Source organism: Lissotriton vulgaris, unplaced genomic scaffold (assembly GCF_964263255.1).
Source record: "Lissotriton vulgaris unplaced genomic scaffold, aLisVul1.2 SCAFFOLD_2638, whole genome shotgun sequence".
In the NCBI taxonomy this organism is placed as follows: Eukaryota; Metazoa; Chordata; class Amphibia; order Caudata; family Salamandridae; genus Lissotriton; species Lissotriton vulgaris.
This window is the reverse complement of record NW_028251834.1, coordinates 112,495-131,917: the sequence shown is the minus strand read 5'-3', so window position 1 is coordinate 131,917 and position 19,423 is coordinate 112,495.

The window sequence follows — 19,423 nt, the reverse complement described above, 5'->3', positions numbered from 1 at the left end:
TTGAAAAACACCTTGCGACCGTATACCAATCACAGGACATTACGGTCCAACTCTCTTCTCCTCCTGGTAACTCCACGTTTTAAACGTTCACGGGCAGGCGGAAAAACCTTTGAGGTATGTGCCACTCAGCTCTGGAACAAACTCCTGTTGCCCCTACGCTCTTCCCAATCAGAATTGTCATTCCGCAAGTCCCTGAAGACTCATCTGTGTTCCCTCTAACATCCTCCTGTGCCCTCCATTTTCAAAGTTTTCAGCCCCGGGACGCCCTGTTGGGGCAGCTGTGCGCTCTACAAAATACACAAAATAAATACATGAAAAAAATAAAAAAATAAAATAAACGAGAACAACATCCAGGTCCACGCGTTGCTGACATGATAACACAACTAAATGGTGCAAAGGTCTTCTCTCACCGTGATATGAATAAAGATTATCATCAGTTGGAACTCAAAGAAGACTGCAGGTACATTACAACGTTTTCTATCCATGTTGGTTTCATTGATATAAAAGACTAAGGGGCTGATTAGGATGCTGGTCAGAACTGACATCCGACCTCCATATTTGTGGGACAATTCCGACCGCAAAGGCCGCAAACAAATCTTCACTCTATTACGATGCATGCAATTTAAATCTCCAACCACTGCGGTTGGAAAGCTTGCCAATAGGTATTCTAATGCCCACAGCACTGCGGTCCAAACGCTGAGGAGATTACAATGAGACCGATGTACTCGAGATCAGAATCTGCGGACACACCACTGCAATCGACCACCATGCTAATGCCAAACACCACAACTGTGTCCATTGGAAGTAGCAAAAAATAAGGACACAGCTGATGGTCATTGCTCAGGTGCACATGCCTACATAAAACACACCCCATCCCTAACCATGATCCATTTCCACTATCCTGCAGTGCAGCAACACTTGGCAGCCATGTCTCTACTCAGCTTCACCTCAAAGGTAGGTAGCCATTTTTAAGTGTGGGCTGGGAGAGGGAGTCAGGACTGCAACTATTGTCAGTCCCTGTTGTCTGAGCACCTAACACAATGTACTACTCTCCTTTCCCCATAGCCACTTGGCAGCCATGTCACTACTCAGTTTCACCTCAAGGTAGGTAGCCATTTGTGGGCTGGGAGAGTAAGGCAGCACTGTAACAACCACCAGGCAATGTTGTCTGAACACTTGACAAGAATTACTCCTCTCCTTCCTCCAAAGCCACTTGGCAGCCTTGTCACTACTCCGTTTCACCTCACACGTAGGTAGCCATTTTACAAATGTGGGCTAAAACTACTTCATTGCATCACGAGAAACCGACAGCACTGTGAAACGCTCCACAATGTTGCACATGGGGGGTGTGGGGAAATATATATGAGCTATTCCAGGACCTACCAGACACCGGGGATAAAAACGACTACAACATGGCCATCAGGGCACTGGATAGGTACTTTGACCCTCAGGTCAACCCAGACTTTGATCATTTTAAATTGCGTCAGGTCAAGCAAAAGGAGGAGGAGTCTGTAGACATTTTCTTTGCGCGTCTGAAGAAACTAGCAAGCTCCTGCATGGGAATCGACCGTCAGTTCGAGATTCGAGCACAGCTAATAGTGGGATGCAAGTCTTTGGAGCTACGCAAACTCATACTGCGTCAACCAGGAATATCCCTTGATGACATTCTGGTTCTTAGGAGGGCGCACAAGTTGGCCGACCCGAGGGTAGGAGTGATGGAGTCTGCATTGGCGAAGTGATCCACCTCAACACAGCCGTTGTACCCTGCCCCTATCAAAGAAGAGGGAGCGGATGCCATGTGCCCAGGAAGAGGGCAGAGAAGAGGCGGCACTGGCGGAACCAGTGACAGAGCAGGGAGGAAAGGATGTGGAAATTGTGGACTGGAGAGTCATCCGTCAAGGGGGTGTCCGGCGTAAGGAAAACAGTGTTTAAGATTCAACAAATTTGGACACTTTGCGAAGGTTTGCATGAGCATAGCATGTCTATCGGCTGGAGGAGGCAAACAGAAGAGGCCAGGGGCGGGCAAGCAGGTGCTGCACAAGGCGGAGGCGGTGGATGAGGTGGAGAGCATGTGTAGAAGAATGAACGTCACGGAGAATGATGAGGAAGATGACGTGTTTGTAATTTCACACGGGGAGATGCACACGAGGAAAAGGCTACCACCAATGTGCCAGCTCTGGATTGGAGACAATAATATCAGGGCGTTAATCGACACAGGAGTGTCCGTCAACATTCTGGACGGCACTCAATATGAGCGACTCTTGCCAAAACCGCTGCTCCTCAAGACGAAGGTCAAGATTTTTTCGTACAGGGGAGATGTCCCTTTTCCCCTCCAGGGGGTGATTGAGGTGATCGAGGTGGAGGTCACCCATGGAACCAGATCTGTAACTACACGATTCCACGTGACCTGTGACAGTGCAGACTCCTGTCTTATGCTGCCACTCGCAGAAGATCTGGGGCTCGTGGTGAACGCCAGACAAATTCATCAGTCCCATGCGCAAACCGTAATGGCAGAGTTCCCGAAGCTATTCAGCGTTTTAGGATGCCTAAAGGAGGTGGAGGTCAAGCTCCACATACATGACACGATCAAACCGGGAGCATCTGCTCGAAAAAAGACTTAGATTGCCAACTCAACGCATGGTATGTGTATTCACATTCGGACCTCACACACACCCTCTCCAAAAAATCATTCGGAATGCGTGGCATCTCGTGGAAGAAGTGCTCCCGGACGTGGGATCGCCTTAGTTTGCACTAAAAAAGAATCGCAGCATAGGACAGCTGATTACCACCACAAGACCACAAAAGAAGCGCGATTTCCAGAGTACAATTTTCGGCGCAACTCCAGTCAAGGGACACAGAAAATGTGGCACTTGCTCGGTGTGTAACCTTACAGTGGAAGGCTCACTATTCATGGACGGCAAGAAATTCTGGCGGCATGATGAATACACGAACTGCAAAACTAAGTACGACGTCTATGCCATCTCAAGTCCGTGCCAAAAGGTATATATCGGTAAAACTACCCAAGAAGTCAGACAAAGAATAATCCAACACAGGTCTCGAATCAAGAACAACATACTTACTGCTCCGCTAGTGGCACACTACTCGCAAAAAAACCACAAGGCAGATGAATTGAAATGGACTGTGCTCTCTGTTATCAAAGTTGGGGGAGGTGGAGATCCAGACTTACGCTTCTCACAGAGGGAAGCATATCTTATACTGAAATTCGATACTGCGAACTCAGGTCTCAATGACCTGTCAGAATCAAGCAACCTCTGACCTGCATGAGACATTCTTTACTCCCCTTCTTTGTGCCAGAATCTAACAACTTTTGATCTGTATGAGATATCCTTCACTCCAAAACTCCCTTTTTCAGTGGCAATTATGTCCGTTACGTGTTTGGTTCTGCCTTGTTCCAATTAGTTTTAATACGTCTGTATACATGGTAAAACCGGGTAGTCTTTAGTCAGTTGCTAAGGATGTCCCTACTTTCAGCTAGCACTTACAGGCACTACACGTACCAGAAACCCTGCTGATATACGTGACATGCATCGGCCCCTTTTAACCAACTTCATGCGCGCGCGGCGTTCACACGCCGAATGCCGAACGCAGCCCGTGCTTGCAGGAAACTGACCACCTTGGCAGCTCGCACTACAAGTAAGTTGGATTTCGACGCTGCTGTGCGGCGCGGTAAAAGCTAGATTGGGCTCGGTCCTTGACACCTGGCTCTCTTATTATTCCAGAATCACAGACTTTGCTGACAAAAAAGTACATCAGAGTGAAGGCGGCGCCATGACGCAGGGCGTCTCCGTAAACAGTGAGTTTCACAAACACCGAGTATCTAATGATTTCGGCAAATTACTGACTGTGCCAGATGTGTTGAAATCACAGATTTGCCACACAATTTTACAAACTCTATACCTCATCCCTGATTCTTTTAGAGCAGCGCCAGTGGTGACTCGCCTCCTCCCAAAACTACCAGTTCTGTCAAGCATAATCGCAGTCCTGACAAGCAGTGCATTTCCAATCCTCCGAAACAGGTAGGCCCCTAACTTACTCAGTGCTAAGGGACTAATTTGTGTGAATTCAGTGGTATTGATTTTCCTCCCTATCTGGTTTCAGAACCACGATATATGAGGGGTGTTCCAATTAGTCTTCAACATCCTCCTGAATGAAATCCCGGCCCGCCCACACTATTTCGAACTACAAGTGATACGTAACGGTCACTTACAGGTATTATTCTCTCTTACTTTGAGATATGAGATATGAGTCCGAGTTTTTAGTTCATTTTAGTTTACAACAGTACACAACACTCACACCAAGTTTTCTTCACTATTATTATTTACAGTTCCGGCTTCACCCAGTCCGTGTCCTGAGGAGAACCCTTACTAGCGTTGAGGTTCGAAACGCGTTGACTCTGAGCCTCGGAGAAAGAATTTGGGTGCTGCAAGGACGATTGAGATTTATACAGTGTTATTCCTTGCTTTGCAACCCTTTAAATTTGTTCTTCCCTATCCTTGGCTCAGCCAGACAGGCAGGCAGTTCTCTGTGATTAGAGGTCCGCTTGTCTCTTTGTATCCAATAGAAAGGACTGGCTCCTAATGTTTTAGTTTCGTTAGGTCATTGATTCAATAATGTTTGGTGTTACATGTGTCATTGTATAGTATCCATCTTTGATCATTTGTATAGCACTTGTATATATTCCCGCACATTTTTCATTTTCTGTATGTACATTTTCACTGTCTGATGACTGTCTATTTGATGACATATTTCAAGTATTCAAATGTTTTCTAAAAATACGAAAAGCTATAATAAAACAGATGACCATCCAGAAGTAATGTGCTGTTTGGTATCATAAGTAGCAAAATAAATCTGTCTGGCCCCTTTTTCTCGCTTTGCAAAGTTCAGTGGTCCAAGCCAGTTCAGATACAGGACCCAAACCTTGGTATTTACCTTGTTTGTTGAGCGGGCGCTAGCTCGCAAGGTTCACACAAAGAAATGGTGTGTGTAAATATAGTGCATTGATTGTACTCAGGTCTTCATAGCCCTGAGCACTCGATATGTCTGAAAAAGACACGTTGTCCTTCAGTGAGGACCACATTAAAAAATTGCTCTCAGACTCTACACTATTCTCATCTATTAAATTGAGTAATACAGCAAAACAGCTGAATGTATCAGACAAATTGTTGAGGCTACAGGAGAATCATGTCAGAACCGAACTGCACGGACATTTCCTACTTGCCAGTTTAAAAGCTGGGGTTATACCCTGGGGCTTACGGATTAAAAACGTCCCCATCATCTTTACTGACGATCCAGTCTATAGAAAAGGGTTTAGACGCATCAGCACAAAGTGCAGCAGAGACTTGATGGTGCACACCATTGAAACAGCCCGGAGAATCTGCAAAAAGGAGGAGGAGGAAATCGAGGAACAGCTTCAAGCCATCAAAGATAATCACACTGAAACAGAAGCCAAATCATTACTAGAAAAGATTGAAAAGGAATTGGCAACATTTAAAGACCATGCCATCAACTTCAAAACAACCAAGTTTGAAAAAGATCTCAAGAGCTTCAGTCTTGAGGTAGTCTACCCGTACCTCAAAGACGAGTTCTATACTAGCCAAGACTCTACCAGGTTCCTGAATACTTACCAAGGAAGATCCAGAAAGAAGTTTTCCACGTTCTCGGAAACTTCCTCCTCAGAATCCACTGGAGATTCGGACGCTGGCGAAGGTCCCTTGAATAGAAACCCTTCCAAAAGACCTTTTTTAGGACAGGGCCAGCAACAGAAGAGAACCAGATTCAAGCCTCAATGGGAGATGACAACACGCAAACAGCACTACAAGTCTTAAACAAATCCCCAATCATCAATATCTCAAATAAAGTGCTAACTGACGCTGAAAGAGAAGTCCTCGAGTTGGGCCTCTCGTTTGTACCAGGTACATTTATGGACTTCACTAGAGTCAAGCTCGAAGTGACTGAATTTTTCAGGAAGCTACGTCTTAGATGGTTTTTTCGGGAATCACCGGACCAAGTACAAACCGAAGCTTCCGGCCTGAGGAATAAGTCATCATTCTGTCCTTCAAACCACGACACTTCCAAAAACATCATCACTTTTGAACGGGTGGTCATGTCATCATTGAATGCTGTGGAAAAGAAACGCCCCTATGTTCCATCTAATATAACTAAAGAACAAAAAGAAGCAATCCTGCAGCTGAAGAATCAACAGGATGCCATCATTAGACCTGCGGACAAGGGAGGTGCGGTGGTCCTTTGGTCAAAGGATCTGTATAGAGCTGAAGGAAGGAGCCCCGTCGATAACCGCGAGTGGTACCGTCCTATACCACAGGACCCTACAAATCAAATATCACAAGAAGTGAAGATATTGGTCAATGAAGCCAGGGAAAAGGGGATACTTGGCCCTAAAGAAGCAGAGTACTTAACTAAGAAATATCCGCGAGTCCTGCATCTTTACTACTTACCCAAAGTCCATAAGGACGCCAGGACACCCCCTGGGCGGCCTATAGTATCTGGCTGTGACTCGGGTTTGGAGCCTATTTCCCAGTTCGTCGATGTCTTCCTTAAACCTCTAGTAGTACAAGTGCCTTCATATCTTCGCGACACGATGGACTTCATCAATAAAGTGGAACTATTTGATTTTGATCCGACCAAACAACTGATGGTGACGATGGATGTCGCGTCACTGTATACGCAAATCCCTCAGCAAGACGGACTCGACGTACTTGAGATATATTTAGAAAAAAGGCCACGACCACACAGGGTTCCAACCGAGCCAATTCTGGCATTTGCAGGACTTGCTTTAAAGAGAAATTATTTTACATTTGATTACGATTTCTTCCTACAGGTGAAAGGATCAGCGATGGGCTGTCTGTTTGCTCCCAAGATGGCGATCTTGTACTTGGGGCAATACGAGGAGAAGTTTGTTCATAATAACAACCCATTCAAATCACATATCCAGCAATGGCTGCGATATATAGATGACGTCTGGTGCGTTTGGAATGGATCAACAGAAACATTGGAGGCATTTCACATCTGGCTGAACAATCACAGCCTGGACATCAAATTCAGCCTTACCCATTCCTCTAAATCACTACCGTTCCTAGATGTGAAAGTCAAGGCTACTTCGGAGGGGCTTGCTTGCTCCCTGTACCAAAAAAAGACTGACAAAAACAACGCCTTGCACTTTAAAAGTTACCATCCTAGGAGCCTTAAGAACAACCTGCCCTACGGACAATTTCTCAGGGTGAGGAGGAATTGTTTGAGAATTCAAGACTATGGCATCCACAGCCAAGCCCTGGTCAAAAAACTACAGGAGAGAGGCTACAGAGAAAGCTTCTTAAACATTCGATGAAGAGGGCAAGATGGACACCTAGGGAGCATCTGCTCAAAAAAAGACTTAGATTGCCAACTCAACGCATGGTATGTGTATCCACATTCGGACCTCACACACACCCTCTCCAAAAAATCATTCGGAATGCATGGCATCTCGTGGAAGAAGTGCTCCCAGACGTGGGATCACCTTTGTTTGCACTAAAAAAGAATCGCAGCATAGGACAGCTGATTACCACCACAAGACCACAAAAGAAGCGCGATTTCCAGAGTACAATTTTCGGCGCAACTCCAGTCAAGGGACACAGAAAATGTGGCACTTGCTCGGTGTGTAACCTTACAGTGGAAGGCTCGCTATTCACGGACGGCAAGAAATTCTGGCGGCATGATGAACACACGAACTGCAAAACTAAGTACGTAGTCTATGCCATCTCATGTCTGTGCTAAAAGGTATATATTGGTAAAACTACCCAAGAAGTCAGACAAAGAATAATCCAACACAGGTCTCGAATCAACAACAACATACTTACTGCTCCGCTAGTGACACACTACTCGCAAATGAACCACAAGGCAGATGAATTGAAATGGACTGTGCTCTCTGTTATCAAAGTTGGGGGAGCTGGTGATCCAGACTTACGCCTCTCACAGAGGGAAGCATATCTTATACTGAAATTCGATACTGCGAACTCAGGTCTCAATGACCTGTCAGAATCAAGCAACCTCTGACCTGCATGAGACATTCTTTACTCCCCTTCTTTGTGCCAGAATCTAATAACCTTTGATCTGTATGAGACATCCTTCACTCCGAAACTCCCTTTTTCAGTGGCAATTATGTCCGTTACGTGTTTGGTTCTGCCTTGTTCCAATTTGTTTTAATACGTCTGTATACATGGTAAAACCGGGTAGTCTTTAGTCAGTTGCTAAGGATGTCCCTACTTTCAGCTAGCACTTATAGGCACTACACGTACCAGAAACCCTGCTGGTACACGTGACCTGCATCGGCCCCTTTCAACCAACTTCATGCGCGCTCGACGTTCACACGCCGAATGCCGAACGCAGCCCGTGCTTGCAGGAAACTGACCACCTTGGCAGCTCGCACTACAAGTAAGTCGGATTTCGACGCTGCTGTGCGGCGCGGTAAAAGCTAGAATGGGCTTGGTCCTTGACACCTGGCTCTCTTATTATTCCAGAATCACAGACTTTGCTGACAAAAAAGTACATCAGAGTGAAGGTGACGCCATGACGCAGGGCGTCTCCGTAAACAGTGAGTTTCACAAACACCGAGTCTCTAATGATTTCGGCAAATTACTGACCGTGAGAAATGTGTTGAAATCACAGATTTGCCACACAAGTTTACAAACTCTATACCTCATCCCTGATTCTTTTAGAGCAGCGCCAGTGGTGACTCGCCTCCTCCCAAAACTACCAGTTCTGTCAAGCATAATCACAGTCCTGACAAGCAGTGCATTTCAAATCCTGCGAAACAGGTAGGCCCCTAACTTACTCAGTGCTAAGGGACTAATTTGTGTGAATTCAGTGGTATTGATTTTCCTCCCTATCTGGTTTCAGAACCACGATATATGAGGGGTGTTCCAATTAGTCTTCAACATCCTCCTGAATGAAATCCCGGCCCGCCCACACTATTTCGAACTACAAGTGATACGTAACGGTCACTTACAGGTATTATTCTCTCTTCCTTTGAGATATGAGATATGAGCCTGAGTTTTTAGTTCATTTTAGTTTACAACAGTACACAACACTCACACCAAGTTTTCTTCACTATTATTATTTACAGTTCCGGCTTCACCCAGTCCGTGTCCTGAGGAGAACCCTTACTAGCGTTGAGGTTCGAAACGCGTTGACTCTGAGCCTCAGAGAAAGAATTTGGGTGCTGCAAGGACGATTGAGATTTATACAGTGTTATTCCTTGCTTTGCAACCCTTTAAATTTGTTTTTCCCTATCCTTGGCTCAGCCAGACAGGCAGGCAGTACTCTGTGATTAGAGGTCCGCTTGCCTCTTTTTGTCCAATAGAAAGGACTGGCTCCTAATGTTTTAGTTTCGTTAGGTTATTGATTCAATAATGTTTGGTGTTACATGTGTCATTGTATAGTATCCATCTTTGATCATTTGTATAGCACTTGTATATATTCCCGCACATTTTTCATTTTCTGTATGCACATTTTCACTGTCTGATGACTGTCTATTTGATGACATATTTCAAGTATTCAAATGTTTTCTAAAAATACGAAAAGCTATAATAAAACAGATGACCATCCAGAAGTAATGTGCTGTTTGGTATCATAAGTAGCAAAATAAATCTGTCTGGCCCCTTTTTCTCGCTTTGCATAGTCAAGGAGACGCTGCACAACCATTAGTGGAAGACATTCCTACAGGGATTTGGGTTGCTGACAGAGGAGGACCGAGAAGTGCAGCTTGGACTGTGGCTATGCCGAGAAGAACTGAGCGAGGGGTGTGAAGGGGTGATCCTAAGGGGAGCACACATGGTGATACCATCCAAACTGTGGAAGTGAACGGTGGACCTTGCCCACCAGGGACACCAGGGAATTGAGAAAATGAAGGCTCGTATCAGATTGAAGGTGTGATTCCCGTGCGTTGATTGCCTGGTGGAGGAGAAAGCATGTCTAATAACAGGAGCGGAGCCACCCACCCTGCGAGTGGTCACTGAAACACCCAGCACCACGCTGTGGGCTAACATCGGTATGGACTTGGGGAGTTTACCGGACGGGAGGCACATAGTAGTCATGATGGACAGTTATTCCAAATTTCCTCTTGTGGAAGTGGTGAGCTCAACGTCATTGGAGGGGCTGAAGCCAATTCTGCAGAAAACATTTGCACTACTGTGAATGCCCGAAGAGGTCCACACCGACAACGGGCCCCCCCTTAAGGGGCAGGAATTCCGAGAGTACATGGACTTCAACAAGATCCGGCATAGGAAAATAACACCTCAATGGCCCCAAGCTAACGGAGAAGTGGAGAGATTCATTAGAACTGTGAACAAGGCTCTCTGGATTGGAGTGGACAAGGGAGAAGACCTCTAGGAGTGTTTGCACAGATTCTTACCTGCATATCAGCAGACCCCACACTGCACAACGGGGTGTGCTCCAAGTGACCAACTAATGCAGCGAGCCGTGAAAAATGTAGTGCCTGTGAGCAAGCATTCTGTGCCGGGGGTGTTGGGCAGTGGATGGGCCCAGGCCAAACGCCAGCAGACCAATGACAAGACCAGCCAGAAGAGGAGAGCCCGACACGGATATATTCCAAGGAGATCAGGTGGTCGTGAAAGACCGGCATCCTGGCTAGAAGTTCAGGACGCCGTTCAAAAAGGAACCATGGGAGGTGGTCCAGGTACAAGGGTCAATGATCATGGCGATGAGAGGAGAACGCCAGTTTGCAAGAAATGTATCATGGTTTAAGAGAGTAACTACCCTAAGGGCGGACATGCAGGACCGGACTGGGAACAGCAACCAGCCCTGGCAGGTTGCTTCTCCACTGGCCTTGGGAATGGGAGGGGGTTTTAGCCGCTAAGTACTGCTCCTGTTTGTCTTACAGAGAGCCAATTTTGCAGCACTGCAGCAAAACCGGCACCCTGTAAGAAAAGCGGACCCTGCAGCCACAAAATTGGCCCCCATCCCTCCCGCCCACCGGGTAAATGCCTGGTTCCCGCTATGGCCAGTCCGATCCTGTGGACATGACAGGAGAGATGGAACCAAGGGATGACAGGCCATCTTCTACGGGGAGACTGATGCTGGGGCACCAGAGATGGAGGAATCCCTGGAGAAAGGAGAGGGGTCCAGTGACGTGGGGGGATTCCGTGGGGAGTCAGAGAGCAGAAGAAAGCAGTACCCCAAAAAGTGGACACCCGTATCGCATGAGAGACAATCCCCAGCCCAGTCAGAGACTGGGAGACTTTTTGTGTTGAAGTGAAAACAAAGACTTGCTCTCGGTTCTGTTAAATTTATTATTTTCGTTTTTTTTTTAAAATATGTTTTATTGAAACACTTGACATACAGTTACATTACTGTGAGCATACTTTGAGAGGGAAACAGCGAATTAAGCAGTTCGTACAATGTCTGTGAGAGTGCTGATGACAGCCGAAAACCCAATAAGTGTAATCATTAGCGAATAACGTAATCAGCTGTAATGGGGATAGTCTCGGTATCCACAACAAATGACACTCTTACATTGCATTACAACATATTTTGCGGTATCCATCCCACCAGAGTATCTGGTCCATCCCATCAAGTCGGGTGTGCCGCTGGTCGACTGTCCCCGTGCTGCCCACAACCCTCCGGCCAGTGATGCAATGTGTTGTTTCTCAAGGGTGAGTGTTACCGACCGGGTCTGTCACTGGGCGGTGTATGTGAGTGTCTTGGGTGACGAGTACACTCCGATTGTCGTCGTGGTGCGGTGGAGGGTTGCGGCAGGGGTCGTCATGTGGTTTATGATCTCGTGCTTGCTTGTCAGGTGCAAATAAAAAGAAAAGCAGATGCAGCGTAGTCAACTGGGGGGCGACAGTCTGCTAAAACTACCTCCGAACCAAGGGAGGGAAGAGAAAAGAAATCGGGGATGTAAGGAACCTTAACTCGAGGTGGGGAAGGGGGTGCTGCAGTGTGGTTCCTGTCGCCCAGGTTCCACGACCAGGTAGTGTGTCAATGCAGGGTGGAGGTGTCAGGCATCTGCGGGGCAATGGTTTCGGGCGATATGTGGAGGCCACAAGGTCTGGGGCGGGGTTGCTCCGTCTGGGTTGGTCGCATGGTCGGCCCCTCCCAACTGGGGGGGGGAAAGAAGAGGGAGGGCGGGGGAGGGGAGAGGGGGGGTTCCGACGACCAGGGGGGGGGGAGGGGGGGAGAGCCTGCAGGAGCGGTGGCTCATGTCTGTGTGTGTGGCTCTGGCTTCACGTTATTGCTGCGCATTATTCTTCCCAGACGTGTCTCTGCACCCTACAGGGGGGAGGGGGCGGGGGGGGTAAACGGGGAAGGTTTTCGCCCAGCCTACATTATCCCATTGTCGTGGCAGGCCTTGGTGAATGCTTGTAGGATGCCCTCCCAAATCTGGGCTATCGGGATGGCTCTCCGTCCCGCGGTCTCTTCCCTGTGTAACACTGTGCCCTCTGCTGTCGCCCAGTAGGTGAGGGAGGCACACCAGCTCTTCGTCAGTGGTGGGTTTGTGTCTTTCCAGTGTCGTGTTAGGAGTCGTTTGGCGGTTATCAATCCCAGATCCCAGAACCTGGTGTGGGCCTTGTTGTGTTTTGTTCTTTTGATCAGGCCCAGCACACAGGTATCCCAGTCGTGACGAAGTTCCAATGCCGTCCCTTTTGTCAACAATGTAGTGACATCATGCCAGTACGTCCGTAGTTTGGGACACGCCCACAGCATATGTAGGAGATCTGCATTCAGCAGCGCGCATCGTGGGCAGCTGGAGGTGTCCAGCTCGAAATAACGATTGATCTTGTCCGGGGACAGATACGCCCTGTGTATGATGTAAAATTGTATTATTTTGAATCTCGAGTTGCGGGGTATGTGCCTTGGGCCTTCCAGGATTCTCTCCCATTCCTTATCCGACCAGTCCCTCCCTCTGTCAGTCGTCCACCTGTCTCTTAATGGCTGTAGTGAGCATGTAGTATGGGATCGTAGCGCCTGTGTCAGCCAGTGTATTACGTGCAACCCAGCCCCCATGACGTGTAAGTATTGTATCAATAGGTGTGTCTGAGGTTCCTCTGATATGTCGCCCTAGTGTTACGTGAGTACCCGGACCATAGATGCATGGAGCAAGAACTGTCCTGCAGGCAAACCGGGGTTCTCCACTAGACTCTCGAACTGGACCAGGGCGCCGTCGTTGTACAGGTCCGCCATTGTCTCAATCCCCACTTGCATCCAGCTGTCCAATTGCGCTGCAGTTACTGTACCCCCAGGCCTAGGCATTCCTTCCAGCGGGAGGGCTGGGGCGTAGGGTGCAATCCCCCTAGTTAGTTTTATTGCTCGTTTGTAGCATCGAAGTGCCACCGCAAGGTGCAGTTGCACCCCGCGAGCTGCGCCGTTGAGGGGGTGGAACATTGCGAGAGCCCCCGCATGAGTCAGGGCTGGGGTCGCTGAGGCCGTGTCGTTCAGGTTTCTTCCCGCAAGCCAGGCCACCACCCATTGAAGTTGCGCCGCGAGGTTATAAAGTTCTTGGTTAGGGACCGCGAGTCCCCCTGAGGACATCGGGGCATATAGTTTCTTTAGGGCCACCCTGGGTCTCCCTGTGTTCCATATGAGTGTTCGCACAAGGGTCTCCAGGTCTTTAAATATCCGGCCAGGGACGTACACCGGTATGTTCGAGTAGTAATAAAGGAGTCTAGGTAAAACTATCATTTTCATCAGGGTGATTCTGGCCGGGACATTCAGCGGGAGCGTGTTCCAGAAATGTATCTGGGCTTGCAGGGAGGATATGGCCCTGACCAGGTTGCCATCCAGTATATCCGTCGGAGACCTGTATATGTGGATGCCGAGGTACTTAAAGGTGCCCGTATACCAGGCCAGCGTTGTGCCCCCTAACTGCACTGCGCACTCCTGCATGTCAGGGTGAAAGGGGTAGACCCCAGATTTCCCCCAATTGACTTTCAGTCCCGAGTGGGTTGTAAATTCTCGTAGGGCATCGGTGAGCCTTGGCGGTATCTGCGTGAGGTCCCTGACGTAGAGAAGCAGGTCATCAGCATACAGCGAAACCGTGTGTGTGCCGTCTACCAGTGGAATGCCCCAGTCTGCACCCTGACCCCTCAGCAACTCCGCCAGCGGTTCCATTGCTAGTGAGAAGAGCAGAGGTGACAACGGGTAGCCCTGACGTGTGCCCCGCCTTACTCGTATGGTGTCCGATAGGAGGCTCCCGGTCCGGATACGAACGCTAGGTGTTTGGTATAGGAGGCCTACCATGTCCAAATAAGTGTCTCCCAGGTCGAATTTCTGCATAACCGCTCTGAGGTACAGCCACTCTACTGAATCGAATGCCTTTTCCAGATCTAATACTATACAAACCGATTGTGGCCAAGGTTCCCTTGCGTATTCCTGCACCCTAAACAACCGACGGATATTGAGCGAAGTGCTGCGTGTAGGCACAAAGCCGTTCTGGTCAGGGTGGACCAGGGTGGGTGTGTATTGGGCCAGCCTCCGTGCTAGTGTGGATGCTAATATTTTATAGTCGGTGTTTAGGAGGGCGAGTGGTCTATACGAGCCCAGCAGCGTCCCGTCCTTTCCCGGTTTTAAGAGGGAGACCAGGGTGGCTTCATTCAGAGAAGGAGGTAGGGAGGAGTCGTCGAAAGCCGTCTCATACATTTTAATGAGTTCTGGGATCAGGAGGTCCGGATACGCCTTATAGAACTCCGCTGGGAGTCTGTCGGGGCCAGGGGATTTACCATTGGAAAGCGCTGCTATGACCTCTCGGAGTTCCCCAGAGGCAATGGGTGCCGCTAGCGCAGTGCGTTGGGCATCGCGGAGTGATGGTAGCGGTATCTGGCTGAGATAGCCCTCCGTGTCCGGGGCGGGGGTGGGCAGGTAAGAGCGATACAGTGTATTATAATGTGCAGTAAATGCGCCATGGATCTCCAATTGAGTGTGTAAGGGCGTACCATCTGTGCCTAGTACTTTCGTGACTGGTTTCGTCTTTTCCTCTCTGGTGATGAGCCACGATAACAATTTTCCAGGTTTGTCCCCCCTATCGTGGGTGCGTGCCGCATGGGCCACATAATTCGAGCATCTGAGCCTCTCCAGTAATCTTTCATGACTCGCCTGCGCAGATTGGAGCCCAGTGACATCCCCCCTAACCGAATCCCGCTCATGTCGGCTCAACTCAGCTTCTACCTTCTGGAGGTCCCTTTCAACCTGCCTTTTGAGATTTCCCTGTGTGCCCAGGCACTGTCCCCTTATGACCACTTTGAATGCATCCCATTCTATTTGTGGGGAGGTGGCAGAGCCCGCATTCTCCTCGAAGTAATGCACTATATGTGTGAATAGTGAATCTCTGAAGGGTGCGTCCAGCAGGAGATCTGGCTGCAGTCTCCAATTGGGGACAGGGGGACGAGCGCTTGCCCATGAGACTGTCAGCATGTGAGGATTGTGGTCGGAGTGTGTCCTACCCATGTAGTGTGCCTCTGTTACTAAGGGAAGTAAGTCGTCCGTGAGCATGTATCTGTCTAACCGGGTGTGCAGGGTGTGGGCACCTGAATAGTATGAGTACATCTTGGTGGTTGGATTTCGGTGACGCCACGCGTCGTGTAGGTTCCAGTGGGAGGCCCAGGCTACAAGGGCTTTCATGGCGCCCACTACTGGCGCATTGGGCAGTGGTGGGAAGGAGCGGTCTAGTTTGGTGTCCAACACGCAGTTGTAATCCCCTCCCAATATCCAGGGAATCCCGTGCCAGTTTGATAGGGCCGTGGACACTGTCGCGAGAAAACCCTGCTGATCCGTGTTGGGGGCGTAAAGCGACGCCAGTACTAGCGGGCGCCCATCTAGGCGTCCCCTCACTGCCACCAATCTCCCCTCCCCGTCTATGTGTGAGTCGTCAACATCAAACGGAATCCCCGGTCTCACCCATATTAACACCCCCCTTGCGTAAGAGGAGAACCCCGTCGCGTAGAGCTGGCCACGCCACCGCCTGCGTAGTGTGTGCACTTCAGGGACTGTTAGGTGTGTCTCCTGCAGAAACGCTATTTGCACTTTGTGTCTCTTCAAATATGAGTATATCATGTACCTGCGCGAAGGTGTGTGTATACCGCGTACATTCCAAGTACAGATTTTAACCTCAGCCATCAGTATTCAGCAGGTTAGTTCCGTCCGCTCTCCCCCCGCCCCTCACACCCCCCCAGGGAGCTCCCCACCACCCGATTCCAAGACATCTCCACATCTGTCCGCAGGACACCAAAGTGAGCCTAGTGAGTACGCTACCAGACCGTGTATGAAGCACATCACAAAAGGGAGGAAGAGGGTGAACATGAACTGGGGGGAATACCATAGGGTCGGCTGCCAAACGTACAGCCGTCCAAACATTCTACCAAGATTACTAACAATCCATTCTGGGGGGTTGCTGCCCATCACGCAGGCGAGGTGGATAATGAGTACCAGTAGAGCGTGAATGCGTGAGTACCATCTGGTGGGGGGAAGATATATAGGTCCGGGCGGCCATCAGACGGGCCTCCTCATCAGCAATGTTCTGCGACCATAAAGTCATGAGGCACCATGTCTGTTAAGTCTCAGCATGCACCGGAGGCCTTCGCCCATTCAGAGGGACCCCTGCCGTAGTGTGCCCCATGAGGCGTGAGTTCCCCAGGCCGTCTGTTCGGCGGCGGGCGGCATTAAGTGTGGCTCAGTATCAACTTACTGCGTGTCAGGTGTGCACCTTCGCAGGGAGGAGCTGGCTCATCGCTTCCGCCTCGTGTGGTCGATCGATACCTCCCGGCCGTCTCCCTCCGGTGCTTCATGTCCGTCGATTTGCAGGTGTAAGGGCAGAGAATGGGAGAGAAAGTGGAGCAAGTCATTAAGAGTGCCGGGGTGCGACACTCCATCAGCCATACAGATCCGATGTTTGTGGGGTGATATCAGGTAGACCATCTGAGACTTGTGAGTCCGGTAGACCATAGATCGCCTCGTCGTCAATCGGTGATATCCTGGGGCTGGTGGCAGGCGGGGAGCATTGGGACGGGGAGCCGCTGAGCTCCGAGACCATCCGCAGGGCCTCCTGTTGTTACCGGCGCATTTCTTCCTCAGGTGGACTCGCGCTGTGTTGAGTGCTACTTGCCGCAGGGGAGGGCGATCTGGCTCCGTGCCTCCTTTTGGATCTCCTGCGTCTCCTTGGCCTGTTCGGGTCCCCTGATTTTCTTGTGTTTTTGTCCGTCCAGTTGTCCAGCCAGGCTTCCACGTCCTCCGAGGAGTCAAAGAAATGTGTCTTTTCATTGGCTATTACTCTCAGCCTTGCTGGGAAGAGGAGGGAATACGTGAGCCCTAGCTGGCGTAGTCTCCGTTTCACTATCAGGAAGGAGTGTCTCTGGCGTTGCACCTGAATCGTGTAGTCCGGGAAAAACATTATATTTGCATTTTCAACTTGTATGGTGCCGAGTTTGCGGGTTTCTCTCAGGACAGCATCCCGGTCTCTATAGTTCAGGATGCGAATGAGAAAAGGGCGCGGGTTAGAGCCGGTGTGGAGCGGTCTGGTCGGGACTCTGTGCGCCCGTTCCACCACAAAGTGAGGCGAGAGGGTGCCCTCTGGCAACAGGGTGCGCAGCCAGTCCTCCACGTGTGTCATCGGATCTCTTCCTTCCCATTTTTTGGGTAAACCCACTATTCGGACATTGTTGCGTCTCGCCCGTCCTTCTGCATCCTCCGCCCTGTCTTCCAGGAACTCCACTCTGTTAAGGAGGTATTTTATCTGTTTGTCTGACTGGGCAACTCGTGGATCCAGGCCGGACAAGGAGGCCTCCAGGGTCATGGTGCGCTCGGCTAGTTTTTTGTGGTCCGCTTTCAGGTGCGTTAGGTCTATGGCGACTCCGTCTATTTTCGGCCTCCAAGGACGTCCGAGTGGACTGGATGGAGTTCTCCAGTCGTTCCATGGCCGCCAGCACCGAGTCCAGTCTGGCCGTCACCGGGTCTGCGTCCGCCGGTTTCTGTGACTTGTCCATTTTGCCCTTCTGGGACGTGCTCCCGACTCCTGTGCGTTTCCCCGCGCCCCCGGACATGGGCAGGGTCTTGCGCGTGGAGGACGTGGATGGTGCGATAGTCAGTGGTAGTGCGGACTGTCTGTACCACAAGCAGGGATGGCGCCTGTACACCCGTAGTAAGGGGTGCTGGGAGTGTTTTCTGTGGGTCGTCGAGTGGGGCCTACCAGCATGCAGTCCAGAGTCGTCCGGTGGCAGCTGCGTCGCTTCCCGGTCTTCGGCTAGGGGTGATGCACTACGTTGCTCGGCCTCTGTGTACTTATAGCATTGGGTTTGTGTCGTTCCTCTGCTGCGTCGTTCAATTAGCGATGCTGTGACCCTGAGGGGGTCAATGTCTGCAGGTGTCCAGCCGCACAATATGGAGATCCCAGTGGTTTAGTGGTGCGTGCGGCATTCAGATGGCAGTATCTCCCGTGGGCGCCCTCCCTATTGGGCAGTCTGTGTGTCTTGGGGGGCGCAGTCTGCAGTGGGAACCCTCCTTATGAGCTGCAGCAGTGGTGGTTGGCGTGGCTAGTCAGAGCCCCGTCCGGCCAGACGGTCGATGGTGTCCCCTGATGGTTACCACTGCTGCTTGGTGGTGCGGACTATGGCTGCGGCCCCCGGGGCACCCGGTTCAGTGGCGGCTTGACTGCTCTGCAATTGGGTCGGATGTCGGGGTCTGTGATTGCCGGGGCCCGCCAGTGCCTCTACACCAGGAGGGGGGCCCCCCGCCCGGTGCTGACGGGGTGGAGGGTCCTTTGGTGGTGTCCACGCTTCTGCGCGCACCGCTCAGGCCCAGCGCAGGTGGCGCCGGGGGTCCAATCCTCGACCCGGGAGTGCACGGGCTCTCTGGGTGCCCCGCAGAGGTCGGTTCTGTTGGATCTGGGCGGGTGGTCAGTTCGCTGGGCGGCCAGACATCTCCTGTCGGCTCCGGGGCCCACTCTCTCCTATTCCGATCGGCGCCGCAGCTACAGGCCGAGGGGGGGAGGGGCTTCTCCTCGCATCCGACTCTTCCACGGCAGCACGGATGTCGGCTTTAGTCCGCTGCTGCAGTACTGCACACTCGTCGCCGGGGTGGTCCCGGTCGGGCCGCCGCCACCTCCCAGCCTCCGTGGAGGATCGGTCACTGCTAGTGCGCCCCAGCGCCGTCGCCTCTGCTCGGCCGCCCAGGGTGTCTCGCCAGCACGGCCCGCACTTCCGGTCTCGACCCCGGACTTGCCTGGCGGGCCCCGCCGACTCCGTGGTCTCCTCCTCGGCTACGGTGGACTCTCAAGCGCCGGTGCGGTTCTAGGGCAAGTTGGATCCCGAAACTCGGTCCGACGCTGGGTCGCCTCTCTATAGCAACCTGCTGCAAGTTTTGGCCGGCCAGTCGGAAATTTAGTCGGATAATTTACCCCCAG